Source organism: Apium graveolens, chromosome 9 (assembly GCF_009905375.1).
Source record: "Apium graveolens cultivar Ventura chromosome 9, ASM990537v1, whole genome shotgun sequence".
Classification (NCBI taxonomy): Eukaryota; Viridiplantae; Streptophyta; class Magnoliopsida; order Apiales; family Apiaceae; genus Apium; species Apium graveolens.
Window position 1 is genome coordinate 116453870 of NC_133655.1, and position 27387 is coordinate 116481256.

Consider the following 27387-nt stretch of genomic DNA (forward strand, 5'->3'; position numbering starts at 1 on the left):
TTTCCCACTCTTTGGCAACGATCACACCTTAAAACAAACTGATGAGCATCCTTGAACAAAGTAGGCCAGAAAAAACCTGCTTGCAGAATACGAGTTGCCGTCTTCTCACCTCCATAGTGTCCCCCATAAACCGTGGAATGGCAGTCTCGTAATATCCCCTCCGTCTCACAGAACGGGATACATCTCCTGATGATCTGATCAGCTCCATGTCTAAACAAATATGGTTCATCCCACATATACCACTTCACCTCATGTAGAAATTTCTTCTTTTGAGCGGATGTTAAATTAAGCGGCATTATATTGCTGACAAGATAGTTTACAATATCTGCAAACCATGGTTCTTCCTCCTGAATTGCAAACAACTGCTCATCCGGAAAAGATTCATTGATTAACGTCCTATCTTGTGAAGTAGAATAGGGATTCTCCAACCTAGAGAGATGGTCAGCTACTTGATTCTCAGTACCTTTTCTATCTTTGATCTCTAACTCAAATTCCTGAAGTAAAAGCACCCAACGAATGAGTCTCGGCTTCGAATCCTTCTTAGAAACCAGATAGCGAATAGCTGCATGATCAGTGAATACTGTCACTTTCGTACCAAGCAGATAAGATCGAAATTTCTCAAAGCCAAAGACTATAGCCAAAAGCTCCTTCTCAGTAGTGGTGTAGTTCAATTGGGCCCCATTTAAAGTCTTACTCGCATAGTAGACCACATGGAAGAGATTTTTCTTGCGCTGTCCCAGAACTGCACCTACCGCAAGTCACTCGCATCACACATCATCTCAAACGGTTCTGTCCAATCTGGTGCTGTAATAACTGGTGCCGTGATCAAACTCTCCTTGAGAGTCTCGAATGCTGCCAAACATTCATCATCAAATTTGAAAGGCACATCTTTCTCAAGTAAATTGCACAACGGCTTAGATATCTTTGAAAAGTCCTTGATGAATCGCCGATAAAAACCCGCATGACCGAGAAAACTACGGATTCCTTTCACCGAATTAGGTGGGGGAAGGTTTTCAATGACTCCCACCTTGGCCTTGTCCACCTCCAGACCTTTGCTAGAGACCTTATGCCCAAGGATAATGCCTTCACGCACCATAAAATGACATTTCTCCCAATTAAGCACCAAATTAGTTTCCACGCATCTTTTGAGTACGGCGCGCAGATTATTCAAACATTCATCATATGAGTGTCCAAAGACGGAGAAGTCATCCATGAACACTTCGACGTTATTTCTAATCATGTCAGAGAATATAGCCATCATACATCTCTGAAAGGTGGTCGGGGCGCAACATAACCCAAACGAAACTCTACGAAAAGCAAATGTGCCAAATGGACAAGTGAAGGTAGTCTTTTCCTGATCCTCTGGTGCAATACAAATCTGATTATACCCGGAATAACCATCCAGAAGACAAAAATACTCATGTCCCGCCAATCTGTCAAGCATTTGATCAATGAATGGGAGAGGAAAGTGATCCTTTCTTGTGGCTTTGTTCAATTTCCTATAATCCATGCATACTCTCCATCCTGTAACTGTTCGAGTAGGGATGAGCTCATTCTTTTCATTTGCGACCACAGTGATACCTCCTTTCTTAGGTACACATTGCACGGGGCTCACCTACGAGCTGTCAGAAATAGGATAAATGATGCCTGCATCTAGCCATTTCAGAATTTCTTTCTTCACCACCTCCTTCATGATCGGGTTCAGTCTTCGCTGCTGTTCCACAGTTGGCTTACTACCTTCCTCTAACAGAATTTTATGCATACAATATGAAGGACTTTTCCCCTTGATGTCTGCTATGGTCCATCCTATAGCCGATTTGAATTCTCTCAAAATCCTTAAGAGCTTGTCTTCCTCACTACCTGAAAGGTCAGCTGAAATAATAACAGGTAACGTAGATGAATCACCTAAAAAAGCATACCTCAAGTGTTCAGGTAATGGTTTGAGCTCCAAGGTAGGTGCTTCCTCTATTGATGGTTTGAGCTTCCCTTCAGCATTCTTAAGGTCAGAAGTACCTAGAGATTCAAATGGTATGTCCAGCTTTCGCTTTCAGGGAGAAGCGTTCAGATATTGTAATTGCTCGTTGCTATCTTCATCATCACTGTCAAATTCCCCCACTAAGGCCTTTTCCAATGCATCAGACATTAGCATGTGATCGAGTTCCGAAGTAACCGCAGAATCAATCACATCCACTTTTAAGCACTCCTCATCTTCTGTAGGGAATTTCATTGCCTTGAATACGTTGAAGGTCACATCCTGATCTTGGACCCGCATAGTAAGTTCCCCTTTTTGCACATCTATCAAAGTACGGCCAGTAGCCAAGAAAGGCCTCCCCAAGAATATGGGAATCTTCTTATCTTCCTCAAAATCCAGAATAACAAAATCTGCAGGAAAGAAGAGCTTATCCACCTTGACGAGCACATCCTCAACTATGCCCCTTGGGTAAGTAATGGAACGGTCAGCCAATTGTAGCGACATGTATGTGGGTTTTGGATCAGGCAGATCCAGCTTTTTAAAGATCGACAACGGCATCAGATTAATGCTTGCTCCTAAATCACAAAGGCACTTGTCAAAAGTTAGATTGCCAATGGTGCAAGGAATGGTGAAGCTTCCTGGATCTTTCAGTTTTGGTGGTAACTTTTGCTGCAGAACAGCGCTGCATTCTTCTGTGAGAGCAACGGTTTCAAGGTCATCCAGTTTCACCTTCCTTGAAAGAATAGTCTTCATAAACTTCGCATAACTAGGCATTTGTTCCAGAGCCTCAGCGAAAGGTATATTGATGTGAAGTTTCTTGAACACCTCCAGAAACTTCCCGAACTGTCTATCCAGCTTTTGTTGCTGCAATCTCTTAGGAAAAGGTGGTGGAGGATAGAGCTGTTTCTCCCCTGTATTAGCCTCAGGCAGAGTGTGTTCAACAGTAGTCTTCCTTGGTTTCGCCGCTTTCTCCTTTTGCTTAGATTCTTCATCTCTAACTTCAGCTTCGACTTCTTTTGCCTTTTCAGCATCAGCTACTTTTCCAGACCTTAAGGTAATAGCCTTGACTTGCTCTTTAGCTTCCTTCCTGCCTGGTACTTCCGTGTCACTGGGAAGAGTACCAGGTTGATGATTGAGCACTGCATTGGCTAATTGACCGATTTGATTTTCCAAGGTCTTGATAGAAACTGCCTGACTCTTGCATAACAGCTTAAGTTCCTCAAAATCAGCACTAGTAGGTGCAGCTGCACTTCCCTGTTGAGGATATGATTGCCTTGTAGCATACTGCTGTGGCTGATGGAATCCAGGTGGGTTAAACTGTTTACTCACTCCTTGCTGATATGGTGGCTGAATAGCATTCTGATTATTCCCCCAGCTGAAATTTGGATGATTTCTGTTATTAGGATGATAGGTCGCTGGCATAGGCTGCTGTTGTCGCTGATAATTATTCACATACTGAACAGATTCGTTGACAAGAGAACACTGATCCGTACCATGAGAACCTGCACAAAGCTCACAAACCATAGCTATTTGATTAACTCCATACGTAGCCAAAGAATCAACCTTCATTGATAGCGCTTGGAGCTGGGCTGCAATAGCGGTGGCTGCATCAACTTCCAGAATACCTGCTGCCTTGCCTGACGTCATCCTCTGAGTTGGGTTTTGATGCTCATTTGCAGCCATCGTCTCGATTAGATTATACGCCTCAGTATAGCTTTTAGCCCATAAGGCGCCTCCAGCTGCTGCATCGAGCATGGGCCGAGATTGGGCCCCCAAACCATTATAAAACCAGTGATTACCATCCAATCCGGCATTCCATGATGTGGACATTTTCTCAACATTTCCTTGTAGCGTTCCCAAGCCTCGCACATAGATTCTGTAGGTTGCTGCGCAAACTGAGTAAGAGCACTCCTCATAGCAGCAGTCTTTGCCATTGGATAAAACTTCACCAGAAACTTTTGCGCAAGATCTTGCCACGTAGTGATGGACCCAGCTGGTTCAGAATGTAACCAGTCTTTAGCCTTATCCCTCAGTGAGAATGGGAAAAGCCTCAACTTGATAGCCTCATCAGTCACGCCATCATACTTAAAGGTGCTGCAGATCTCGACAAAATTCCTTATGTGCATGTTGGGGTCTTCAGTTGCCGCTCCTCCAAAAGAAACAGAATTCTGCACCATCTGAATAGTGCCCGGCTTGATTTCAAAGGTGTTAGCTTGAATAGCCGGATGAAGGATGCTTGACTGAATGTCATCAATTTTAGGCCGAGAAAAATCCATAAGAGCTGGATCAGCTTGAACAATACGATCTCCCATGTTTACTGATTCTTTCTGCTCAGTTCCTGAATCCGAATCCTCAAAATCTAACTTTTCCGGTGTATCAAGAACTTCGTCTTTCTCCTCAGCTGTATCTAAGGTTCTCTTGCGAGCACGAGAACGAGTTTGCATAAACGCTTGCTAAAGTACCTGAAACACAACTGAAAAGAGTAATTAACTACTACGTCCTAATCACTGAGTCCTAATGACCAATGATGGTAAGTACATAAACTAAACAAATACGCCGAGTCCCCGGCAGCGGCGCCAAAAACTTGTTAGGGCGGAATCACGCACTAATATTCACGCAAGTATACGCGTTCGCAAGTAATATAGAATACTTTCTAGTTCGTTCCCTCAGAGACTCAGACTAAGTTATTGTCTAATTAAACTCACTCACCAATGTATGATTACTTCTCAATGTTAAGATAACACTTAAAATTGTTGATTAAATATTAACTATAATTAACTATTTAATTAACCACTTAACTAACACTTCAAATTATCAATAATAAAACACTCATGAGATCACAACTTCATTATTACTTTATTCTATAGCCATTGTTATTACCTTTAGCATGTGACAGTGATGATATTAATCGAATAACACGAAACTGATAAAAGCCAACTTTCATTATACTAATACCATTCTACCAAGCATCCACAATTAAGATAGAAGTTGAATAGTCATCAATTATGTTGAGTTCCTATATGTCTACAGAAATTGACAACACAACGATTTAAGCACAAGTTATTCCTTTTTTATTACATAGGGCAAATAAAACTGTTAGAGTTACCCACTAATCATGCACAACGTACATGAACCTATGCTAACATGGCAAGTTCTAAACCTCAAGATTCACCGTCGCTTCACAACAGATTAACATCCTATCTTATATGTTCGCGACGCACATAAGACGAATATGCACAACCAATACTAGATATCATGCAATCATCACACACTAAAGTATTAAACAATTAACCAAAGAATTCCATAATAAATCCGTTGCAACCCCATGATCACGATTAGCCCATAATAGAACTTATCGCCATCATGGGTTCATATGAAATCATGATAAACAAACACAAGAAAATAATAACTAAACTGATTATATTAAAACAGAGTACGTCACAAGAGTAAATAAGTCAAAGCAAGAAAACTAGCATCCAACGTTACAACGAAACAAGAATCACAAGAATATATGTTTCTTCTTCGTTGCTGTGTGCTAAATCGGTCTTCTTCCTTATCTCCTTCACTTCTTGCGCAAAACACAATCTAAAACATAATCTCCTCTTAATACTCTCTGTGAAAACGTCTCAAATCTACCTATATAGTAGTCCCATAAAACTCAGATTACATAGAAGTTGGAAGCCAAACAGAAGTAGAAGTCTAAAATAATTCAGCTTTTTCCCCCGACCCTGCGCGGCCGCTCAGCATTTCTGCGCGGGCGCGCAAGGCTGCTGCGCGGCCGCTCAGCATTGCTGCGCGGGCGCGCAGGACCCTACTGGAAAAATTCCCGGTTTGCTCCGTTTCTTCGCCGTAATCTGCCCGTTCTTTTCCTCTCTCAATGGTGAACACATGCCAAGGCTTATTCTTGATGATTCCTCCTCCGAAATGCAACTAATACCCTGAAATGCATAAACACTAGAAAAACGCATTAAATACTCAAAATACTTGATTTGAAGACACCAATTTAAGCCATTTCAAGACGTTCTAAGTGGTATAAAATGCCACTTATCAGTGAGCATCATCTTTTGGATGATTTATTGCCTCACTTGCCAATTCTTTGAGGAACTATTGAGACATCTGTGCCAAAATACTAATCAATCTGCACAGAGTCCACAATAGTTTCCACTCCAAACTCATTTATTCCTACTCTCACGATGGATATTGTGCATCCGTCGAGTAGTGATTGTATCCCGATGGATAAGCTTAACAACAGTTATCCGTCGGCTAGCCAAACTACTACCCCGACGGATGTCCCCTATCCGTCGAGTGTCTCTGCACAGCTTCAAATTTCCTCAATTATCTCAAGTGCAGAAGACTTAGTGGTAGTACAATCACTTCTAGGATTGAGGGAAGGGAGTGAAAATATGAGTGAGAGTCTGGGTTGCTCCCAGGAAAAAGGAGAGGAAAAGAGTGAAAATATGCAATCCAGTTCTTCAGGATTGGCAAAAGAGAGTGTGTGGAGTCCCACCTTAGATGGTGAAGGTGAGGGTGTGAGGGTGGGGAGCCAAGGTGAGACCTTGATGCAAGAAAAGAGAGATTATGAAAGAAAATCAGGTATTGAAGATATAAGGGTGGATGTTATTGTAAGTGAGTTAATGAATGTCCAGGATGCAGACAGGGAGGGACTATCTCAGCAACCTCAAGCTGTTATAAATTCCACCTCCCTTGATGTTGAGACATTTACTCACCCTATTTCAGCATATCAACTTCTAGCTGAACAGGGCAATGACAATGCAGAAAGGATGCTTAACTTGGTGAACACCACACAGTCAATGCTAAGAGCCAAGGATGCCATCACAGCTTTTGTAATATCCGGGATATATCGTGTAATTATTTTTGCTAATAAATAATTATTATATGTGTTCAGTATCTATTCTGTGAATTATTTGTTAAGTGTTAAATGTGTTTGGATGTTTAAAAATATTATTAATTGAGTATTTTAATTTTTATATGTCCAAAATAAAATATAGATAATTGTCATATTTTCCTAATTATTTTTATGTTAATTTATGAATTTATAGGAATCATATGAATTTTATAAAATCTTTTTCCAGGTATTTAAAATCTATTTTATAAAAAAAAAACGGGAACAGCCGACGTCATCCGTTGTTACGTTTTTAGAACCCGAAACTCGTCCAAGAACTCCTTCCTAACCTAATTGCAATATTCCGAGCATTTTCCATATTTTGACTTTTTCGATCCGGCGTACGGTTTGTCCTACGCGGGTCCCGGCGTAACATTTTCGATACAATATTCGTTTCAGTAAATCAATAAAACTCGTATTTTTGATAAATGGGAGCTTTTTATTAAACTATCACAATTATCACCTCGTAGTAGGTGTAACCAGGCCCTGAGACCAAGACCGCAGTACAAATTGTACTAATTTGGATAATTATCCCGAAAACCGATACCGTTTGGATCAGTTTTTACAAATAAACGTACCGTTTTATATCCGGAATGATCCAACGGGATACTAATTTCCGTAAATATAAATATCCTTTTACCGTATTTTATTCCGTATCAAAATCATTTGCAGTCAGCTAAAAATATAGTTTTCCAGGGAAAATACTTATATTCATATAATCTTCTGAAAATCAAACCAACTTTTGGAGGTGTTATTGATCTTTGTTTGGAAAGCTCGAGTAACCAATTTGAAGGTCTTGAAGAGCTCTATCAGATTATTTGATCCATACACCTGTAGAAATCAAAGTTTATTTTCTGGAAATTTGTTTATTTTCGAATTATTTTTATTAAAAATATGAATTTCTGTTCGGATGGTTGTTTGTATGGTTTGATGATTGCATGTTGTAGAGCTTGTTTTTCTGATGATTTTCATATGTCATACGTCTTATTTGGAGTCCAATAACATGCTCAAAAGTGGGTTTAATTTTCTAATCTTGAAATTAGGGTTTATAACCCGTATGAAAGTTTTCAATTGAAATTTGGGGCTTTTTGATTTAGGGGTTATTAGCTGTTGATTTATAGTGGATTGTGTTCCTTATGAAATTTGCAATCGATTGTTATATAGCTCGTTAACAGAGGATGTCTGAATCGAAGGGAGTTGTGTTTTGAAAATTTTCGAAGTTCGCCGGAAACCGGCGATGTTCTTGGCCAATTTCCGGCCATGACAGGGATGATTGATGTGTTTTGATTGCACGAATAGATTCCTGGTGTTGTGTAGTGTAAATCTAGAGTAGATGGTGAGGTGAGGGTGCCGGAATCGAGTTCTCCGGCCACCCCTGTATTTTCCGGCGACAGGGGTGTAAAAATTGCAATTTGGTACCCTGACTTTTGAAAACGATGAAGTTCAGTCCCTGAACTTTCCAGAGTTTTCAAAAATAGCATTCCTGTTTTAAAAAATTTTAAAAATTATATTCCCTATTTATTTTTATTATAAAAATTCATTTTTAATTTCTGAAAATTCCAAAAATTATTATTTTAATTTTAAAAATTATTTTTAATTCAAAAATAAATCTAAATTAATTAGTTAATTAATTTAAGTTAATTTTTAATTGATTAATTGGTCAATTAATTCGAAAATTAATTGATTAATTGATTTAATTAATTATTAAGTGATTTTAATTAATTATTTAATTAGATTTAATTATTTAAAAATGATTTAAAATTCTGAAAAATAGTTTCGAGCTTTAAAATATTATTTAAAATTGTTTTCAAGGCTCGATAATTATTATAAAATTGTTTCGAAGCCAGAATTGGCCAGCCGAACCTTGTTTATTACTCCAAAATTGATTCAACGACCCGCTTTAATTCCGAAAAATATTTTAAAAAAATTATTTCAAATACCCGAAAGCCTGTTTATGACCCGAGACTTCCTTATAAATGATATATCATTGATTATTTGACGTGTTATGTGCTATATGTCACTAGTTGGTTAACTGCTAGTCTATTTATTCGACGTTTACTTGTTTATTGCGTAACTTTCAATCCGTTAATCGGATTTGGGTGAAACGAATGGTAGATAGAAGTATGTGTTGAATAGAATTGTATGAGTTGAATATTGATAGATGCTTATGATATGTGAGCAGGAGAGGCAAGGCGTAGAAAAGGAAAACAGGTAGTCGAGGAGTAAGACAGTGGTGATTGAAAGCGAGTGCAGTATAGTAAGCTAGTACCAGGCAAGTGTTCTGAACTTTCTCGAGATATTGTAGTGATTGATAGTCCTGTTTTATATTGCAAGTGCTTTGAAGCACTGAACCCTAAACCCAGATTCCAGTTATTGATCTTGAGCCGTAAACCTGATTTTTCTAGACCATTGATTGTTGAATACCAAAAATACGAACCTCAAATATACGATACTACTCCACAATTACATATAAACTAAATATCAAACACTGAACCGGATCGCTTACACACTCAAACCATTGTATCTTATGCATTGAAAGGCCAAATCCTTGAAACCTTGAAACATTGTTTCCTTTGTTATCCAATTCTTTCACTACCTAACATCCATACTTTGAAAATGCCATATTGATCCTTATGCAGATTGAAACCATTTTCATTATTGAACGTCCAATATTGTTAATGATTCTGTTTATTGCTTATCATTGTTTATTCTGTTATTATGTTAGAATTGGATTGTTTTTATAAAATTGTGGACCAAATTCATGGTCAGACCATATAATGGTCAAGTTAGGCCAATGTGTGCCTTGGATCCAGTAGTTAGAGCAGTGTTGTGTGCTTTGCTCGGGGTTAGTGCGTGACTGATCAGCAGCCTAACCCTAGTTTTTAAAATTAAAATATAATATCCAATTCTAAATCATAATCCATTGTTCACTTGATATCATAACCATATTCACCTGATGATCATTATTCTCAGTTTTGTCATTGTGACTTGCTGAGCTAGTTAGCTCATTTGTGCGATGTTGTTTATGTTGTTTTCCAGTTAAGAAGGAACCGGTTGGTACCGAGGATCCCTAGTCCAGCGCGAGAGCTAGGGTTTCAGGTTGATCGAGTTGAGTTAGTAGGCTTCTTTTGGAATAATTTAAGTTTGTAAAAGTTTGTAATAATGTTTAATACTCAGTTCTGAGTTGAAATAGTTGGGATTCTAATGTTTGTAATATAAGTAAGTGTGTTTGGCTTGTGCATACTTTAACTTGTTACATTTTGTGGTAGTTGGTAAGTAGGGTCACTGTATATTATTATTATCTTTATTATTGTTATAAGCAGGTTATAAATAGTATGTGTATGGACCCCAAACTTCTGACCCGGGTTTGGAGGGCGCCACAGCTTTGCCCTCTACAGCTGGGGATGTTGATTATGAGACTGGTGGTTCAGAAGAATTCTTTCGAGGTGAAGGTGGAGATAGTGAAGAAGAGCCATTGGACATAGGGGAGAAGTAGGCTCCAGTTCAAGATCAGGCATGCCATCATGGGCATTTTCAAAGCACTGTAATGAACACTAATTCAAGACAACCCTGATTCAACTCATACATCAGACAAATTCTGCTCTTTAAACCACCACAAATGCCAACACCAAAAAGCTCTTTCAAGCACATCTTGCCTCTCTGCAACTACAACAAATTCAAGGTTTTCAACATGCTCGAGATGTCAACACTATCAAAGGTGATATTGATGAGATGAAAAAGGCCATTTCTGACAAGATAGACTCTAAACTTCCAGAAGCTACAATGCTTGACATCAAGAGACAACTCATGAAAAATTCTGATCTTGCCATAAAGATAGATGCCTTAGATACAAGAATGTCAGCAATGGAAGCATCTCTTTGTTAGTGTATACTGGAAATATTTATTTGAAGTATATACATTTATTTCTGGCCAGTTTAATTGAGAACCATTTGAATGTTTACATGTTGTCTAATATTATATATTGTGAACAATCTAGTATCAAATGGGATACAGAATATTAGATTATTAAATACGGTTATATAATATAATAAGGTTCACAGCACAGGTGGTGTTGGACAATCCACTGGTATGGCTGTAGTATTATTTAGATTAGTTTACATTGACTAATAAATAATACTAATATACTTTGTGAATATTGAACATGATCAAAATTAGAATTGTTCCCTTAATACTGATTAAGAAGGAGAACTAAGATTCTATGTTATTATTAATGCTTAGGTTCTTAATCCGGAAATAATAATTGACACGTGTATATTATTTACATGCTTTGATTTATATATGAAGTAATTCTTTTGAATTATATCATTATATTTTGGGTGATGGAATTATATACATGGTGGATATTATTTATTGAAGGAATCAATGTCCTGATAATATTCGAGTTAATGATGTCCCCTTGAAAGCTCAAAAAGATTTAATTATGAGAAACCCTGCAGGTAGAATTTATTCTGGCATAATTAAATAAAGGTTGAGTGGATGATCAAGGATAAAAGATATTAATTAAATAAATTATCAGTAATTTATTTAATTAATGGACATGTGATATTTTAAACATGAGGAATTTAATAAGCAAATAATATTGGAACCAAATTAATTAAATTACGGTATTAGGAAAGGTAGTGCAAATATTAATTCTTTAGTGGATTGAATTAATATTTAATTATATTGGGCTAGGCTCAAGATGTAATTAGAAGGCCCAACCTAATTATCCATGGTCCCTATTGTAGCCTATATATATTCTTATTCTCTTCTTGCTTGGCAATTATGTGAAAACATATTGTAGCCACCAAGGAGCAAGAAGAGAGGATAACTTGAGAAGACGGAGGCCACACTTCGCTCAAGGGAATTTGGGAATACAATAGAAGAGCGTGGAATCAACCATTAACAAGGTAATCCTCTTTTCGTAATCTTTATCGTAAAACGTAGTAACACCCTAAGTCTGTGGTTCCCAACAATTGGTATCAAGAGCCTGGTAATGGGTTCTACGTTTTATGATATAATGTCCATGTCGTAATTATATATGCGTGTATATAGTGTTTTGCTTGTATTGTTTTTGATGCAGGTTGTTAATCCACTATTATGGCCATGTATATTTTAATTATGTGTTTGGATCCCACGTGGTTTAATCATGGTTAATTTTTGTTTTGGTTTCCACGTGGTTTAATCGTGGTTGTAATTTACACGAGGGTTGATCGTGTTATAATAGATTTTACAAAATTAGTTTTGTATTAGATCTATTTTTTTTGTAATTGTTTTGGGTATTTTGTAATAGTTATGTGTGATCGGAAATCAATTCTGATAGGTTTTTGTTCCGCTGTGCGATTACAAGGGGCTGCTGTTGATGTTTGGATCGAACAAAATTAAAACAAAACTCACAGAAAAGCAACAGGCGCACGCGCGCTGCGGCCGCTGCGGCAGCTGGGGCTGCTGGGGCCGCTGCGGCAGCTGGGGATGCTGGGGCTGCTGGGGCTGCTGGGGTCGTCGGGGCGCGCTTGGGGCAGATTTTTTTTGAGAGCTGGATTTTTTTCAAGGGCCATAATAGTGGAAAATTTATTTTAATTTTTTCCATTAAATTTTAATTATTGCTTTAATTTATTGATTATGTGTGTCGTTAATTATGTGTGTAATTCTTTTAAAATTGCATGTGTAACTTAATTAGGACGACATGGACATAAATTTTATTTATTGCTTTAATTAAAAGTTATATGTTGCTAAAATTATTTGTGTATTTTGAATGCATGATTAGACATAATTATAACAACATAGGGCCCCATTTAATTTTAAAATTCCTCAATTTTAAATAAAAAATTCTATGTGGGAGAGGGAATTAAGATGAAATTAAATCCCATGGTCTCCATTATTGGTTGTAGGTAATTTAATATAAAGACGAATATAAATTATATATACGTCACCCATCGTGGCATGTAATTTATGGTGTCTAGAATGTTATAGAAATTAATAGAACAAACTTCTTAAATTAATTTTTAAAAGGAATAAAATACGGATTTTCATTATTTCTGATTTGGGGCGATTTTGTCAAAAATGAGTTCATCGAACTTGTAAGGCTGTGGGTTTTAAGCGAGACCGATGTGACTCCTCCACTACCTGGAAATCAAACCATTGATGAATATTGAATTGAAGTATTTTATTCAAGGCAAAATTACGAATATTGGAAGGTATACACGCCACCCATCGTGGCGTACCAAGTTCCATAGATTTCAAATAATTTAAGATTTGATGATGGTATACACTTAGCTATGAAAAATAATATAGTCCACCCCAACGTGGCATATTATTTAGTAATAGGACCGAAGTAACATTTAAACAAAATTAGGTGGTATACATGTCACACATCGTGGCATACCAGAAGCTTATGGTGTTTAGATGTTAGTGCATTAAATTTTTATAATTTAGATCTTAATAATTAATGCACCCCTATTTATGTGATGTTTTTATGCATGATTCTCAGGATAAAATGGGCTTTAATCCACTATTCACCATACTTAAGGATAACAAACTTACCGGACCTAACTATATTGAATGGAAACGAAATTTGGACATTGTGTTGACTGCTGAGGAGTACAAGTTTTGCACTTATGAACCCAAGCCTGAACAGCCTGCTGCTGATGCTCCTGAAGATGAGAAAGAGTATTATAAACGGTGGATTAAGGCTGATGAGATGTCGCGATGTTACATTCTGGCAGCAATGTCAGGTGTTTTGCAGCATCAGCATCAGTCTATGGCCACTGCTTCGGATATGCTCTTTAATCTCAAGGAACTTTTTGGAGATCAGAATAGGGCTGCTAGGCAAGTAGCCATGAAGGCTTTAATGAACACTCAGATGGCTGAAGGCACACCTGTAAGGGATCATGTTCTCAAGATGATGTTGCATCTGAATGAGATAGAGATCCTTGGTGCTGAACTTGACGGGGAAACCCAGATTGACATTATCCTTATGAGCTTGTCCAAGAGTTTTGAGCAGTTCCGCTTGAATTACAACATGAACAAGAGGCAGTATAGTCTCGCGGAACTGCTGACAGAACTTCAGGCAGCTGAAGGATTATTTCGGCAGAGTGTTCAAGTGAATGTGGCTGAGAAAGGTTCTTCCTCTACGCTGAAAGGTATTAAGAAGAAGAAAAAGGCTCAGACACAGAAAGCTGTGAAGGCAGTGGGAGTTCAGGGTGGTGTGAAAAAGCCTAAGGGAAAGTGCTTCAGATGCAAACAGTCAGGTCACTGGAAACAGGATTGTCATCTTCCTAAGAAGACAAACAATACTGGTATGTCTCTTTCTCTAGTTACAGAAACATTTATAGCGGCTATATCTACGAGCACTTGGTGTGTAGATACAGGAGCCACTGATCATGTTTGTAATTCTATGCAGGGGTTCCAACTATCCAGAATGCTTAGAGATGGTGAGATATACGTGTTCATAGGAGATGCTACGAAAGTAGCAGTGGTTGCAGTAGGAGTTATTCATTTATCTTTTGGTTCTGATAGGATTTTGTTTTTGAACGATTGTCTTTATGTACCTTCTTTTAGAAGGAATTTAATTTCGGTTTCTAAACTTGCTTTGGATGGTTATAATGTTTGTTTGGATCGTAATATTTCTATTATGATGAATAAATGAATTATATGTTCTGGTACATTGCAAGACAATTTGTATATAATTAATCCTAGTCAACCTGCACTGCAACTGCAATTTAGGGAATTGAACAACATATCTTCTAACTCTACTAAAAGAAAGGAACCTTCTAGTTTGAACCAAACATATCTTTGGCACTTGAGATTAGGTCATATTAACTTGAGGAGGATTCAAAGACTGGTAGTAGACGGGCCTTTAAGCTTATTGGCAGTGGAGCCATTTCCAGTTTGTGAATCCTGCTTGGAAGGTAAAATGACTAATAGGCCTTTCAAGGCAAAGGGGAATAGAGCCAAACAAGTGTTAAAATTGGTTCACTCTGATTTATGTGGACCCATGAATATCCAAGCAAGAGGTGGTTATGAATATTTTGTCACTTTCACTGATGATTATTCTAGATATGGGTACGTTTATTTGTTGCGCCGTAAGTCTGAGTGCTTTGATAAGTTCAAAGAGTACAAAGCTAAAACGGAGAAGCGACTTAATAAAAGTATCAAGTCACTACGATCAGATCGTGGTGGCGAATACTTGCTTGGAGAATTTAGGGAATATTTATCAGAAAATGGGATAGAATCCCAGTTAACTGCACCAGGCACACCCCAGCAGAATGGTGTAGCAGAGAGAAGGAACCGGACTCTTTTAGAGAGTGTTAGATCAATGATGAGTTATTCGGATTTACCCAAGTCGTTTTGGGGACATGCCTTAGAGACAACAGCTTATCTTCTGAACTTAGTACCTTCTAAGTCGGTTCCTTAAACCCCCTTAGAATTGTGGACCGGGGATAAACCGAGTCTAAGACATATTCGAATATGGGGTTGTCCAGCACATGTGCTGAACAAGAACACGACTAAGTTAGAATCTCGTATAGAAGTAAAGTTGTTTGTAGGCTACCCCATGGGAACGAAAGGATATTAATTTTATAGTCCGAAGAATCGGGATGTCATTGTTAGCACCAATACAAGATTCTTGGAGGAGGACTATATAATGAATCACAAACCCATGAGTAGTGTCGTTTTAGAGGAACTAGTGGGAGGGACAAATAATACCCATGAAGCTGTAGTACAAGTAGAACAACCACAACATAATGTACAACCTGTCACTAATACCGCACCAGTGCCTCATCGTAGTGGGAGGGTTGTTCAACAGCTTGATAGATTCATGTTTTTGGGAGAGTCTTCAGACTTGGTCCCTGGTAAACATGATGATGATCCCCGTACATACGAAGAGGCAGTACAAGACAAAGATGTAGATCTTTGGCAAAAGGCGATGAAATCTGAGATATAATCAATGTATTCTAATCAGGTCTGAGAGCTCGTGGAACCACCCAAAGGTATAAAACCTATTGGATGTAAGTGGATCTACAAGAAAAAGAGGGGATTAGATAAAAAGGTGAAAGCCTGGAAAGCAAGACTTGTTGCGAAAGGGTATACTCAGAAAGAAGGTATCGATTATGAGGAAACCTTTTCACCGGTAGTCATGCTTAAGTCAATCCGTATTCTTTTATCTATAGCAGCTCATCTCGATTATGAGATTTGGCAAATGGATGTCAAGACAGCTTTTCTTAATGGAAGTCTTGAAGAAACCATCTATATGCAGCAACCAAAAGGATTCATTAAGGAAGGCCAAGAGCATTTGGTATGTAAGCTTAAGAGGTCTATTTATGGACTTAAACAAGCTTCTAGAGACTGGAATATTCGTTTTGATCAGGCAGTCCAGTCATATGGATTTGATCAAAGTCCAAGCGAATCGTGCGTGTATAAGAGAAGTGAAGGTAATGCAGTGGTTTTTCTAGTACTATATTTAGATGATATTTTACTCATTGGAAACAATGTTGAGATGTTGTCATCAGTAAAGGCATGGTTGTTCAAACAATTTGACATGAAGGACTTAGGTGAAGCGGCATACATCCTTGGGATGAAAGTTATAAGGGATCGCAAGAAAAGGATGTTGGCTTTATCTTAAGAGCCCTATATTGATGAAGTATTAGCACGTTTTAACATGCAGAACTCCAAGAAAGGTTTTTTACCTTTTAAGCATGGAGTTGCTCTATCTAAGAAGCAGTGTCCTTCGACACCTGAGGATATAGAGAGCATGAAAGTAGTTCATTATGCTTTAGCATGTGGAAGCTTAATGTATGCTATGTTATGTACGAGGCCTGACATCTGCTTTGTTGTCGGCATGGTTAGTAGATATCAGTCGAACCCAGGTCAGGAACATTGGAGTGCAGTAAAAACTATACTCAAGTACCTGAGAAGGACTAAGGAGTATATGTTAATTTACAAGGCCTCAGATCTATTTCCTTTGGGATATACTGATTCAGATTTCCAATCAGATAGGGATAAGAGGAAATCAACCTCGGGATATGTTTTTACTTTGGGAGGTGGAGCCGTTATATGGAGGAGTGTAAAGCAGAAATGCATTGCAGACTCCACCATGGAGGCCGAGTACGTGGCGGCCTCTAAGGCTGCCAAGGAGGCTGTATGGTTCAAGAACTTCCTTTTGGACTTAGATGTGGTACCTAATTTGCCTAGGAGCTTGACGGTGTATTGTGATAACACTGGTGTTGTGGCAAATTCAAAGGAACTGCGAGACCACAAAGCAGCTAAACATATTGAACGTAAGTATCATCTCATACGAGGAATCGTAAAGCGAGGGGATATAGTTGTGGCTCATATATCATCAGAAGATAACCGGGCAGATCCTTTTACAAAGAGCTTGCCAACCAAGGTTTTTGACAAGCATGTGGAAGCGATAGGAGTCAGATGGATGGACACATAGATTTTATGTAATAGTGGATTAAATAAACACTGATGTACACATAGAATATTTTGAGTATAAGTGGGAGATTGTTAGTGATACTGAAAATATTTATTTGAAGTGTATACATTTATTTCTGGCCAGTTTAATTGAGAATCATTTGAATGGTTTCATGTTGTCTAATATTATATATTGTGAACAATCTAGTATCAAATGGGATACATAATATTAGATTGTTAAATACGGTTATATAATATAATAAGGTTCACAGCACATGTGGTGTTGGACAATCCACCGGTATGGCTGTAGTATTATTTAGATTAGTTTATATTGACTAATAAATAATACTAATATACTTTGTGTATATTGAACAGGATCAAAATTAGAATTGTTCCCTTAATACTGATTAAGAAGGAGAACTAAGATTCTATGTTATTATTAATGCTTAGGTTCTTAATCCGAAAATAATAATTGATACGTGTATATTATTTACATGCTTTGATTTATATATGAAGTAATTCTTTTGAATTATATCATTATATTTTGGGTGATGGAATTATATACATGGTGGATATTATTTATTGAAGGAATCCATGTCCTGATAATATTCGGGTTAATGATGTCCCCTTGAAATCTCAAAAAGATTTAATTATGAGAAACCCTGCAGGTGGAATTTATTCTGGCATAATTAAATAAAGGTTGAGTGGATGATCAAGGATAAAAGATATTAATTAAATAAATTATCAGTAATTTATTTAATTAATGGACATGTGATATTTTAAACATGGGGAATTTAATAAGAAAATAATATTGGAACCAAATTAATTAAATTACGGTATTAGGAAAGGTAGTGCAAATATTAATTCTTTAGTGGATTGAATTAATATTTAATTACATTGGGCTAGGCTCAAGATGTAATTAGAAGGCCCAACCTAATTATCCATGGTCCCTATTGTAGCCTATATATATTCTTATTCTCTTCTTGCTTGGCAATTGTATGAAAACATATTGTAGCCACCAAGGAGCAAGAAGAGAGGATAACTTGAGAAGACAGAGGCCACACTTCGCTCAAGGAAATTTGGGAATACAATAGAAGAGCGTGGAATCAACCATTAACAAGGTAATCCTCTTTTCGTAATCTTTATCGTAAAACCTAGTAACACCCTAAGTCCGTGGTTCCCAACACTCTTACAACAATTCATCTACACCAAGCTCAATAGACAGACTTGCTTCAAAAACTAGTGGATGCACAGACCTCCTCTACTCAACTTACTGATAACAAAAAGGGGGAGAAAGAGAATTCTAGGAGTGAGGGGGAACAAAAAGTGCTCAACATTGAAGTTATCAAAGTAATTGTGCCTTCAATTACTTTCACCAAGCCACCAGCCAAAAACAGCATTGATCTGATAAATAAAGCAGCATCCAATATAAGAGCAGCTAAAAAGGAGCAGTTGATTCCAATCAACTGGGAGAAAATTGATGAGGACATTCAAAAGAAGTTTGGGCTAGCAAAGAAGCCATAAATGTCATCCATTCATCACTCTCAAGTCAGGCAAATCTCTATGAATGAAATGAGCATGAACTTGCTGATAATGAAGAGTTTTCATTATAACATAAGCATCTTCCTTTCAGAATAACTTCCACCTTAGCAGAATTCTTTAGCATAGGAATTTCTCTTCCATCACCTTTAGTAATCATTAGACTGTAATGAGAAGTCTTTGTACCAGAGATTCTGAATAAATCTCTTATAGCCTTCAAAATATATTCTGACCATATTCTTGTAACATCATATTTTACTTCCAGAAGATAATGAATATGTTGAAGTTCTCTGATAGACTTCTTTAATACATCAGTATCAGCTAATCTATAAGTCCTTCCATCATTGAGAAATAAGATCAATTTCTCTTTTAGATTCTCCTTATCATGAGCATCTATCACAACTTGAGCAGACAACACCTTGTCAAGGTGCCTTTGTTTGATTTGTTCATATGGTTTGTCTTTCAATATAAAAGGATCTCTTAGAGTAACCTCTACTCCGGTTGAATCTTCTCTTCGTCAGAACCTAATCCAGCCCTATCTCTAGGTTGCTTGGCTTTCAACCCAAATGTAGCAAGTTGATTAATCATGAGATTGGATTTTGGTTCAACTGGAGTAGCTTTCTTCTATAACATCTTCTTCTTATCAGCAATTGTCATTTTATCCAAATCAACTTGAGCATTGTCAGTAGTTGATGTCTTGATAGCTTGATCATAATTTGTTATTTCTTCTGTACCTTCCTGTCCTTTATTCTGAATAACAACTTGAGCAGTGTCAGAGGTTGTTTTAGAATCTTCAATTATCTTTCTTCTTCTCAGAATTTAAACAGTTTCATCTTCAACAAGATTATCATCAGTTACTTGAACCATTTTACACACTGGTTTCATCAGATCTTGAGAAAATTTCAAGTCCAGTGACTTGGTTGGTTCATAAATTTTTCCTTTCCCTTTGTCTTTGGGATCACTCTCAGTCTGTGATCTAGTATTGAATTTTGAAGTTTCAGAATTTGACTTTTCCTTGATCACAATGCCTTTCTCCTTAGGCCTTGGAGGTTTCTTTGCATCAGAAGCTTTAGACTTAGGATTTGTCTTCTCAGCAGCAAATCTAGCTTCTTCCTCCTTGAGAGTTTCTAAATCCATTCCTGGATTGTGTTTTAGAAATAATCTTCTTGATATTTCCTCATCAAGTGTCTGGATTTTAGGATCTTTGTAACAAACAGTAGTCTGCTTCCCCTTTAACTTGAGGGTTTGTAAGAACTTCTGAGAGTCTTCAGATCCTGACTAAATCAGAATATCAGAACTTGTCATCAGACTTTGCTTATCACCACTTGACTTCGATCTTTGAGCATTCACAGCATCAGAACTTGACTTGTTATGAATAGAAGATTTTCCTTGAACTTTTCTTTGACCTCTTCTCTTTTCAGAGTTTCCTTGGCCATCACCTTTATCATCCTTTTTCTTTAGTTCTTGAGTAGGTGAACATTTGGCCTTAACTACCTTCTCCCCCTTTTAGCATCATCAGGAAGTAAGAGAGAAAGAAGAAGTTCAACTGAAGATTGGATTTCATCCAATTGAGCTTTCTGAGAAGCTTGATTAGCCAGAACCTCAGCAATTTGGGCCTGTTGCTTTTCTTGAGTTTTCTCAATGATTGCAACTTTTTCAGAAATAGGTCTGATATACATGTTCTTGTCAAGCTTGATCTGTAGATTAAACTTATCAGCTTGTTCCCTGAGTGTATCAAACTTTTCATGAGTAGAAGTATGTAGACCTTGAAGATGTTTTGTAGACAGAGCTGTGATCTTGAGTTGTGTCTTGAAATCAGAATTTGTGAGCAGCTCATCAGCTTTTGTAATATGCTCTGTCAGAATTATAGAACATGGACTAAAATCTGATTCATTCCACTTCTTGGTCCACTCAACACCTCTGTGAGTATCCTCCTAATCAATAGGTACTTCCTTTTCAACAAATTTCTTCACCAATTCTTCCTTGCCCAGAGTAGGTACTGGAGTCTCAACATAAACACTGTCATCAGAACTTGAGAAAGACTCATTCTGTGCTGATAGCTCAACAGTGTGTGAAGCAACTGGAGATTCAGGAATAACATCATCTAAATTCTGATCAGCAGAATTTATCTCCAGAGTTGGTGTCTTTGATGTAGATGGAGCTTCCAGATAAAGAACTTCAGGTATATTCAAATTATGAATATCTATTTCAGAATTATCAGTTTGTTTTTTAGCATCATCTGTAGCTATAATAGGATAGACAAGAGGGGTAACAACTGTGTCATTAGCAGTGTCTTTGTCTTGAGCTGGAAGGGCTTCAATGATAATTGGTTCTTGTGAGATCAGAGATTCCTGATCCCCTTCCTCAACTTCTTCAGTATCTTCTGATATAGCCTTAGCCAAATACCTCCTTTCCTTCATTTTTTTCAATCTCCTTGCCAATGAAGGAGTTGCTTTAACAGTATCATAATTTACAGATTTCCTTTTCAAAGTATCAGAACTTTGAGCTGCTTTCTTTTTCTGAGAAGTAATATTCTCAGCTTCAATTATCACAGGTTCAGATGCATGAACTCGTGCTTCAATTATTTCCTCAAATCATCAAAATTTATTATTGACCATTATTGAATCAAAACATTCATCACATGATAAAGTTAAAAATTGATGAAGTAAAGATTAACAAATTGCAATTAAAACATGCACATTCACATAATTTGAGAAACAAAGACCAAATCTTGCAAATTAAAGGAAATTTCATTAATATATCAGATGAGTACATTTCATGAAATTTATCAATTACATGCAAAAATTACAAGATAGTCCTATTCTAAGATTCTTAACATCAACAACCTTAGTCCTAGTCTAAGAAGACCTATCGACTAGCTCCTTCTGCTGCTGATGAAGAGCACTGCAAGACGGATGATCCGTTCTTGCTGACGGAGAGCTTCTCTCCTTTCCTCTTCCAACCGATCAAGACGGAGGTGGTATTCCATCGAAAAGAACAAGAGGTCTGTGTGAACCTCTTGTGGAACTGAGTTCCAGAGCTCTTCAGGAATGGAGGTGACATGCCACTCCTGTTGCCAATCATCACAACTCAACTCGATGTTGAAAGTTTCATAGTTCAGGAACAAGTTGAAACAAACCATTTTTGTTGACAAGAATAAAAAGAGAGCGAGTTTGTGAGAAAATGAAAGATGTTATGGCTGGAATGAATAGTCGGTTTAAATAGCCAATAGGACACCAAAGGACGCGAGGACTGGTTAACAATTACAAGTAAATATAATGATCCCTCGACTCCCTAGACTAATGTGTAATAATAAAAGTCAATAAAAGATCTAAAGCAAGAGTTAATGGGCACGGGAAATAATTAACAGTTACTGTGCACATGCAGTTTTTCAAGACATACACGTTAACCACTAACCCATAATGATTATGACTATTTTTATTTCACCCAAATTTATTCTGATTTAAATATGACTGTTTCAGATTGTGCCACAAATAAGTCAAGTAAAGAAAAATGCAACGTAAGCATCAAAGATTTCATCAGGATTTAATATCAGAACTTAACTTATATCAGATTTTAACAGTCATCAGAACATGTCTTCTGTACTCAAAAAGTGAATATCTTTTTCTGTAATTCTTCATAAAAATACTGACTTGTTTTCTTCAGAGTTTAATCATCAGAACTTGTCTTCGGAATTTATGCTAATGACACTTAACTGTTTGTCAAAAACAACTTAATCACCACATTAATTTTCATCATTCATATGGAGTGAAAGTGTGTGCATTCAACAAAATATCAGATAAATATTAAAGTCTGACCAACTTCTGTACATCTTAGAAATAAGGCATAACTCAGAAAAATGCTTAAAATCTGTCATCAGTCATGATGTCTACTATAGAACAAATTTATGCATGAGTCCACCTCAATTGTTTGTGCTCATTTTATGCATCTTTTGAAATTCCTTTTTACAGTGGCTTCTTAGTGTAAGTGTGTCACGACTGGTTATCAGAATTTATGTTGTTATCAGAGTATTTCTTCAGTAATCATAGAGTCTGAAAAGTCACCAAGAATTATTTTTTTTTGCTTTTCTAATGCATATTACTTAATACCAGCAATGCACTTGGGTCTTCCCTTCCACGTTTTTACTCTAGTTCTCAAAGGAGTACCTGAATTTTATTCTTTTCTTTTCTTTTCTTTTGATAAGTGAGGCTTATCAGCACTTAGTTCATTCTTAAGATTTACTGACATCAGAATTTGACAGATACGAATCAAGAATCTAGTTTGTGACTTAGTAATAAGATATACACAGTAAACTTGACTAAGCTCAATATCAGAATCTGCTTGATGAGTTTTCACATAAAAAATTAATTCAAATATGGGATTTCTAGTATGTTAAAGTCTACTAGGTCAGCATCTAGCACAGTTATCCTCATTGGATTGAATAGCCACAAAACATTCAAAACACTTATCAGAGTATATAAATCCACATCAGATAACAATCAGCATTTAATGAATTTTCAAATTAAGCATAGATTACATATAGATAATATAATTTGTAAACACTGATAATAAAGTATGATGCATGAGAACAAAAACTAAGCAGATTTAGAGAAAGAACCTGAAACCATTCCAAGTTCATTTACCAATCTTACAAAAGTAGCTTCACAAAGTGGTTTTGTGAAGATATCTGCTAGTTGTTGATCTGTTGGAACAAAATGCAATTCCACTGTACCTTAATCCACATGTCCCCTTATGAAATGGTACCTAATGCTGATGTGCTTTGTCATTGAGTGTTGAACTGGATTACCTGTCATAGTAATAACACTTTAATTATCACAGTATATAAGGATTTTATAAAATTCTAACCCATAATCCAGTAACTGATTCTTCATCCAAAGAATCAGTGCACAACAGCTTCCTGCAGCAATATATTCTGCTTCTGCAGTTGATGTGGAAATTGACTTATGTTTCTTGCAAAACCAAGAAACCAGTCTGCCTCCAAAAAATTGGCAGCTTCCACTAGTGCTTTTCCTGTCTATTTTGCATCCTGCGAAATCTGCATCTCAGTAACCAATTAGCTTGAAATCTGATTCCCTAGGATACCACAATCCTAAATCAGTTGTACCCTTAAGGTACTTGAAAATTCTTTTCACGTCTAATAAGTGAGGTTCTCTTGGATCAGCCTGAAATCTTGCACAAAGACATATAGCATACATGATATCAGGTCTAATTGTAGTTAGATAGAGTAAGGAGCCAATCATACCTCTGTAGTTAGTAATATCTACTGATTTACCAGTATCCTTATCTAACTTGGTTGCAGTGGCCATGGGAGTGGATGCAGTTGAACAATCTTGCATTCCAAATTTCTTCAGTAAATTTCTGGTATACTTGGATTGACAGATAAAAGTGCCTTCTGCAGTTTGCTTGACTTGAAAGCCTAAAAAATAGCTGAGTTCTCCCATCATACTCATTTGATATCTTGACTGCATTAGCTTTGCAAACTTCTCACACAGTTTGGAATTAGTAGAACCAAATATGATATCATCAACATATATCTGTACCAAAAGTAAGTCCTTTCTATGGTTGAGGTAGAATATAGTCTTGTCAATTGTGCCTCTGTGAAATCCACTTTCCAGAAGCAATTGAGCTAAAGTCTCATACCATGCTCTTGGAGCTTGCTTAAGGCCATAAAGTGCTTTGTCAATCCTGTAGACATGATTGGGAAATTTAGGATCTACAAAGCCTGGAGGTTGGTCAACATATACCTCTTCTTCCAATTCTCTATTGAGAAAAGCACATTTTACATCCATTTGAAAGACTTTAAACTTCTTGTGAGCAGCATAAGCCAAAAAGATCCTTATGGCTTCTAATCTAGCAACTGGTGCAAATGTTTCATCATAATCAATACCCTCCTGTTGGGAGTAGCCTTTAGCAACCATTCTTGCTTTATTCCTTATAATTATGCCATCACTGTCAGTTTTGTTTCTGAACACCCATTTTGTACCAACAACTGATCTGTTCTTTGGTCTTGGCACTAGGGTCCAAACTTTATTTCTTTCAAATTCATTTAACTCTTACTGCATTGCTTGCACCCAATCAGCATCTTGAAGAGCTTCTTCCACTTTCTTTGGTTCAGTCTGAGATAGAAAAGAATGATAGAGACATTCATTTAAAGTTGCAGTTCTAGTTCTGACACCTGTTTTAGGATCTCCAATGATTAAATCAGGTGTATGTGCTTTAGTCCATTTCCTTGCAGATGGAAGTTGATCTCTAGAACTGGATCCTCCCCCATGATCCATGTTGTCTCCATCATCATTTTCTGATACTCCCCTTGTAATTATGCTCTCTGAGATGTCAGAAATTGAATTTGATTTTTCAGGAGTTGAAGAATCAGAGCTTCCAGAATTATCAGAATTTGGCTCATCAGAACTAGATGAATTAGAACTTAAAGAGCCAGTGACAGGTTCTGATGCTTCTCGAGAGTCTTGAGATGTGGTAGGTTCTTCAGCTTGCTCCCCCTGGACAGGTCCATTTTCCTTTGGAGTTATTACCACAGTTTCAACGACATCAGAACTTAATCCATCAGAACTTACAGGATTAGGATTTAAGTCATCAGAATTTCCAAAATCAGAATTTAAATCTTCATTCTCAAATTTTAGCTGATCATGATCATCGAAATCTTCAAGTCCAGTAATCTTCTTATCATCAAAAGAGACATTGATAGATTTCATGACAACTCTTTTTCTCAAATTGTAGACTCTGAAGGCTTTTGTGGAAAGTGGATATCCAACAAAAATTCCTTCATCAGCTTTTAGATCAAATTTTGACAGCTATTCAGGATGAGTCTTAAGAACAAAACACTTGCAATCAAATACATGAAAGTATTTCATATTCGGCTTCTTTTTCTTCACCATCTCATATGGTCTTTTCCATGCTTGTTTATGAGTGTAACATTTTGTGTAAAACAAGCAGTCTGCATAGCCTCAGCCCAAAAATAGGTTGGCAGCTTTGCTTCATCAAGCATAGTTCGTGCAGCTTCAATGAGAGTCCTGTTCTTTCTTTCTACAACTCCATTTTGCTGTGGAGTTCCAGGTGCAGAAAATTCCTGTTTGATTCCATGATCTTTACAAAACTCTTCCATGATTGAATTCTTGAACTCAGTGCCATTATCACTCCTTATGATTTTAAAAGAATCTTTGATCAATTTATCCAGCTGTCTGACATGATCAGTTAGGGTAGATGCAGTTTCAGTCTTCTTGTGCAAGAAGTACACCCAAGTGTACCTTGTAAACTCATCCACTATAACCATAGCTTATTTCTTCTTTACAATAGACATGACATTGACTGGACCAAATAGATCAACATGCAGTAGGTGATAAGGCTCAAGAATTGATGACTCAGATTTGCTATTGAAAGAAGATTTTCTTTATTTTGCCTTCTGACATAAATCACAAAGGCCATTAGGAGCAAATACTGTTTTTGGCAGTCCTCTCACAAGATCTTTCTTTACAAGCTCATTTATATTGTTGAAATTTAAATGAGAGAGTTTCTTGTGCCAATTCCAGATTTCTTCAATTGATGCTCTACTTAACAGACAGATTGCAGAACCATCAGTACTTGTTGAAAGTCTGGCTTCATAAATGTTACCATGCCTGTATCCTTTCAGAACCACTTTGCCTGTTGAATTACTTATAACTTCACAGTGTTGTTCAAAGAAATCCACATGATCCTCTTTCACAGATTTGACTTATACTCAACAAATTGTGTTTAAGTACTGAGACAAGAGCTACTTTTTCAATGATGACATTCCCAAGATTGATCTTGCCATATGCCAGAGTTTTTTCAATGTTTCCATCTCCATAGGAAACATCTGGGCCAGCTTTCTCCACAAAATCTGATAGCAGGGCTTTATTTCCAGTCATATGTCCTGAACATCCACTGTCCAGAACTAGGATGTTTTTCCTGTTGCCCTGCGATCACAAAGACCACTAATGGTTAGTTTTAAGGACCCAGACTTGCTTGGATCCTTTGGCCTTTTTAAGTTTGTTAACATTTGCAGCGGATTTAACATCAGAGTTTATGCTAACAATTTTCTTATTAGTATTAACAGTATCAGACTTTGCATCATACTTTACACTAGAAGGAATTAAAGCAACTTTTTTCAAAGAAGGTTTTAACTGATAATAATCATAGTACAAGCTATGATATTCCTTACAAGTATAAATGGAATGCCATATACTACCACAATGAAAACAAGGATTTTGTGGCTTAAATCTAACGGACTGACTCTTAACTCCTGACTTAGAAGGTAAGGAGTTTATATTCATATTCTTCCTGCAAAAAGAAGCCAGATGGTTAGAGTTTCCATAATTATAGCATTTCTTTCTAGGAGCATTAGGAACAGGCATATAATTGTTACTTTTATTCACACCTTCCTTTCCATTCCTATTTTTCCTAGCTACCTTTACCTTGTTTACACTGGTAACCTCTTTCAGCTTATGTTTAACTTCAGTTGGTTTATCCTATTCTAATTTGTCAGAAGTTGACTCTGCTATCA

At 37.0% G+C, this 27387-nt stretch overlaps 1 non-coding gene across 1 annotated transcript; it reads left to right on the forward strand.

Annotated features, from left to right (window-relative positions):
• Positions 1 to 3784: 3784 nt before the first annotated feature.
• On the forward strand, positions 3785 to 3891 carry LOC141687845 (small nucleolar RNA R71). The gene has a single exon (XR_012561325.1). It is a non-coding gene; the product is annotated as a small nucleolar RNA R71 (small nucleolar RNA).
• The last annotated feature ends 23496 nt before the right edge of the window (positions 3892 to 27387 follow it).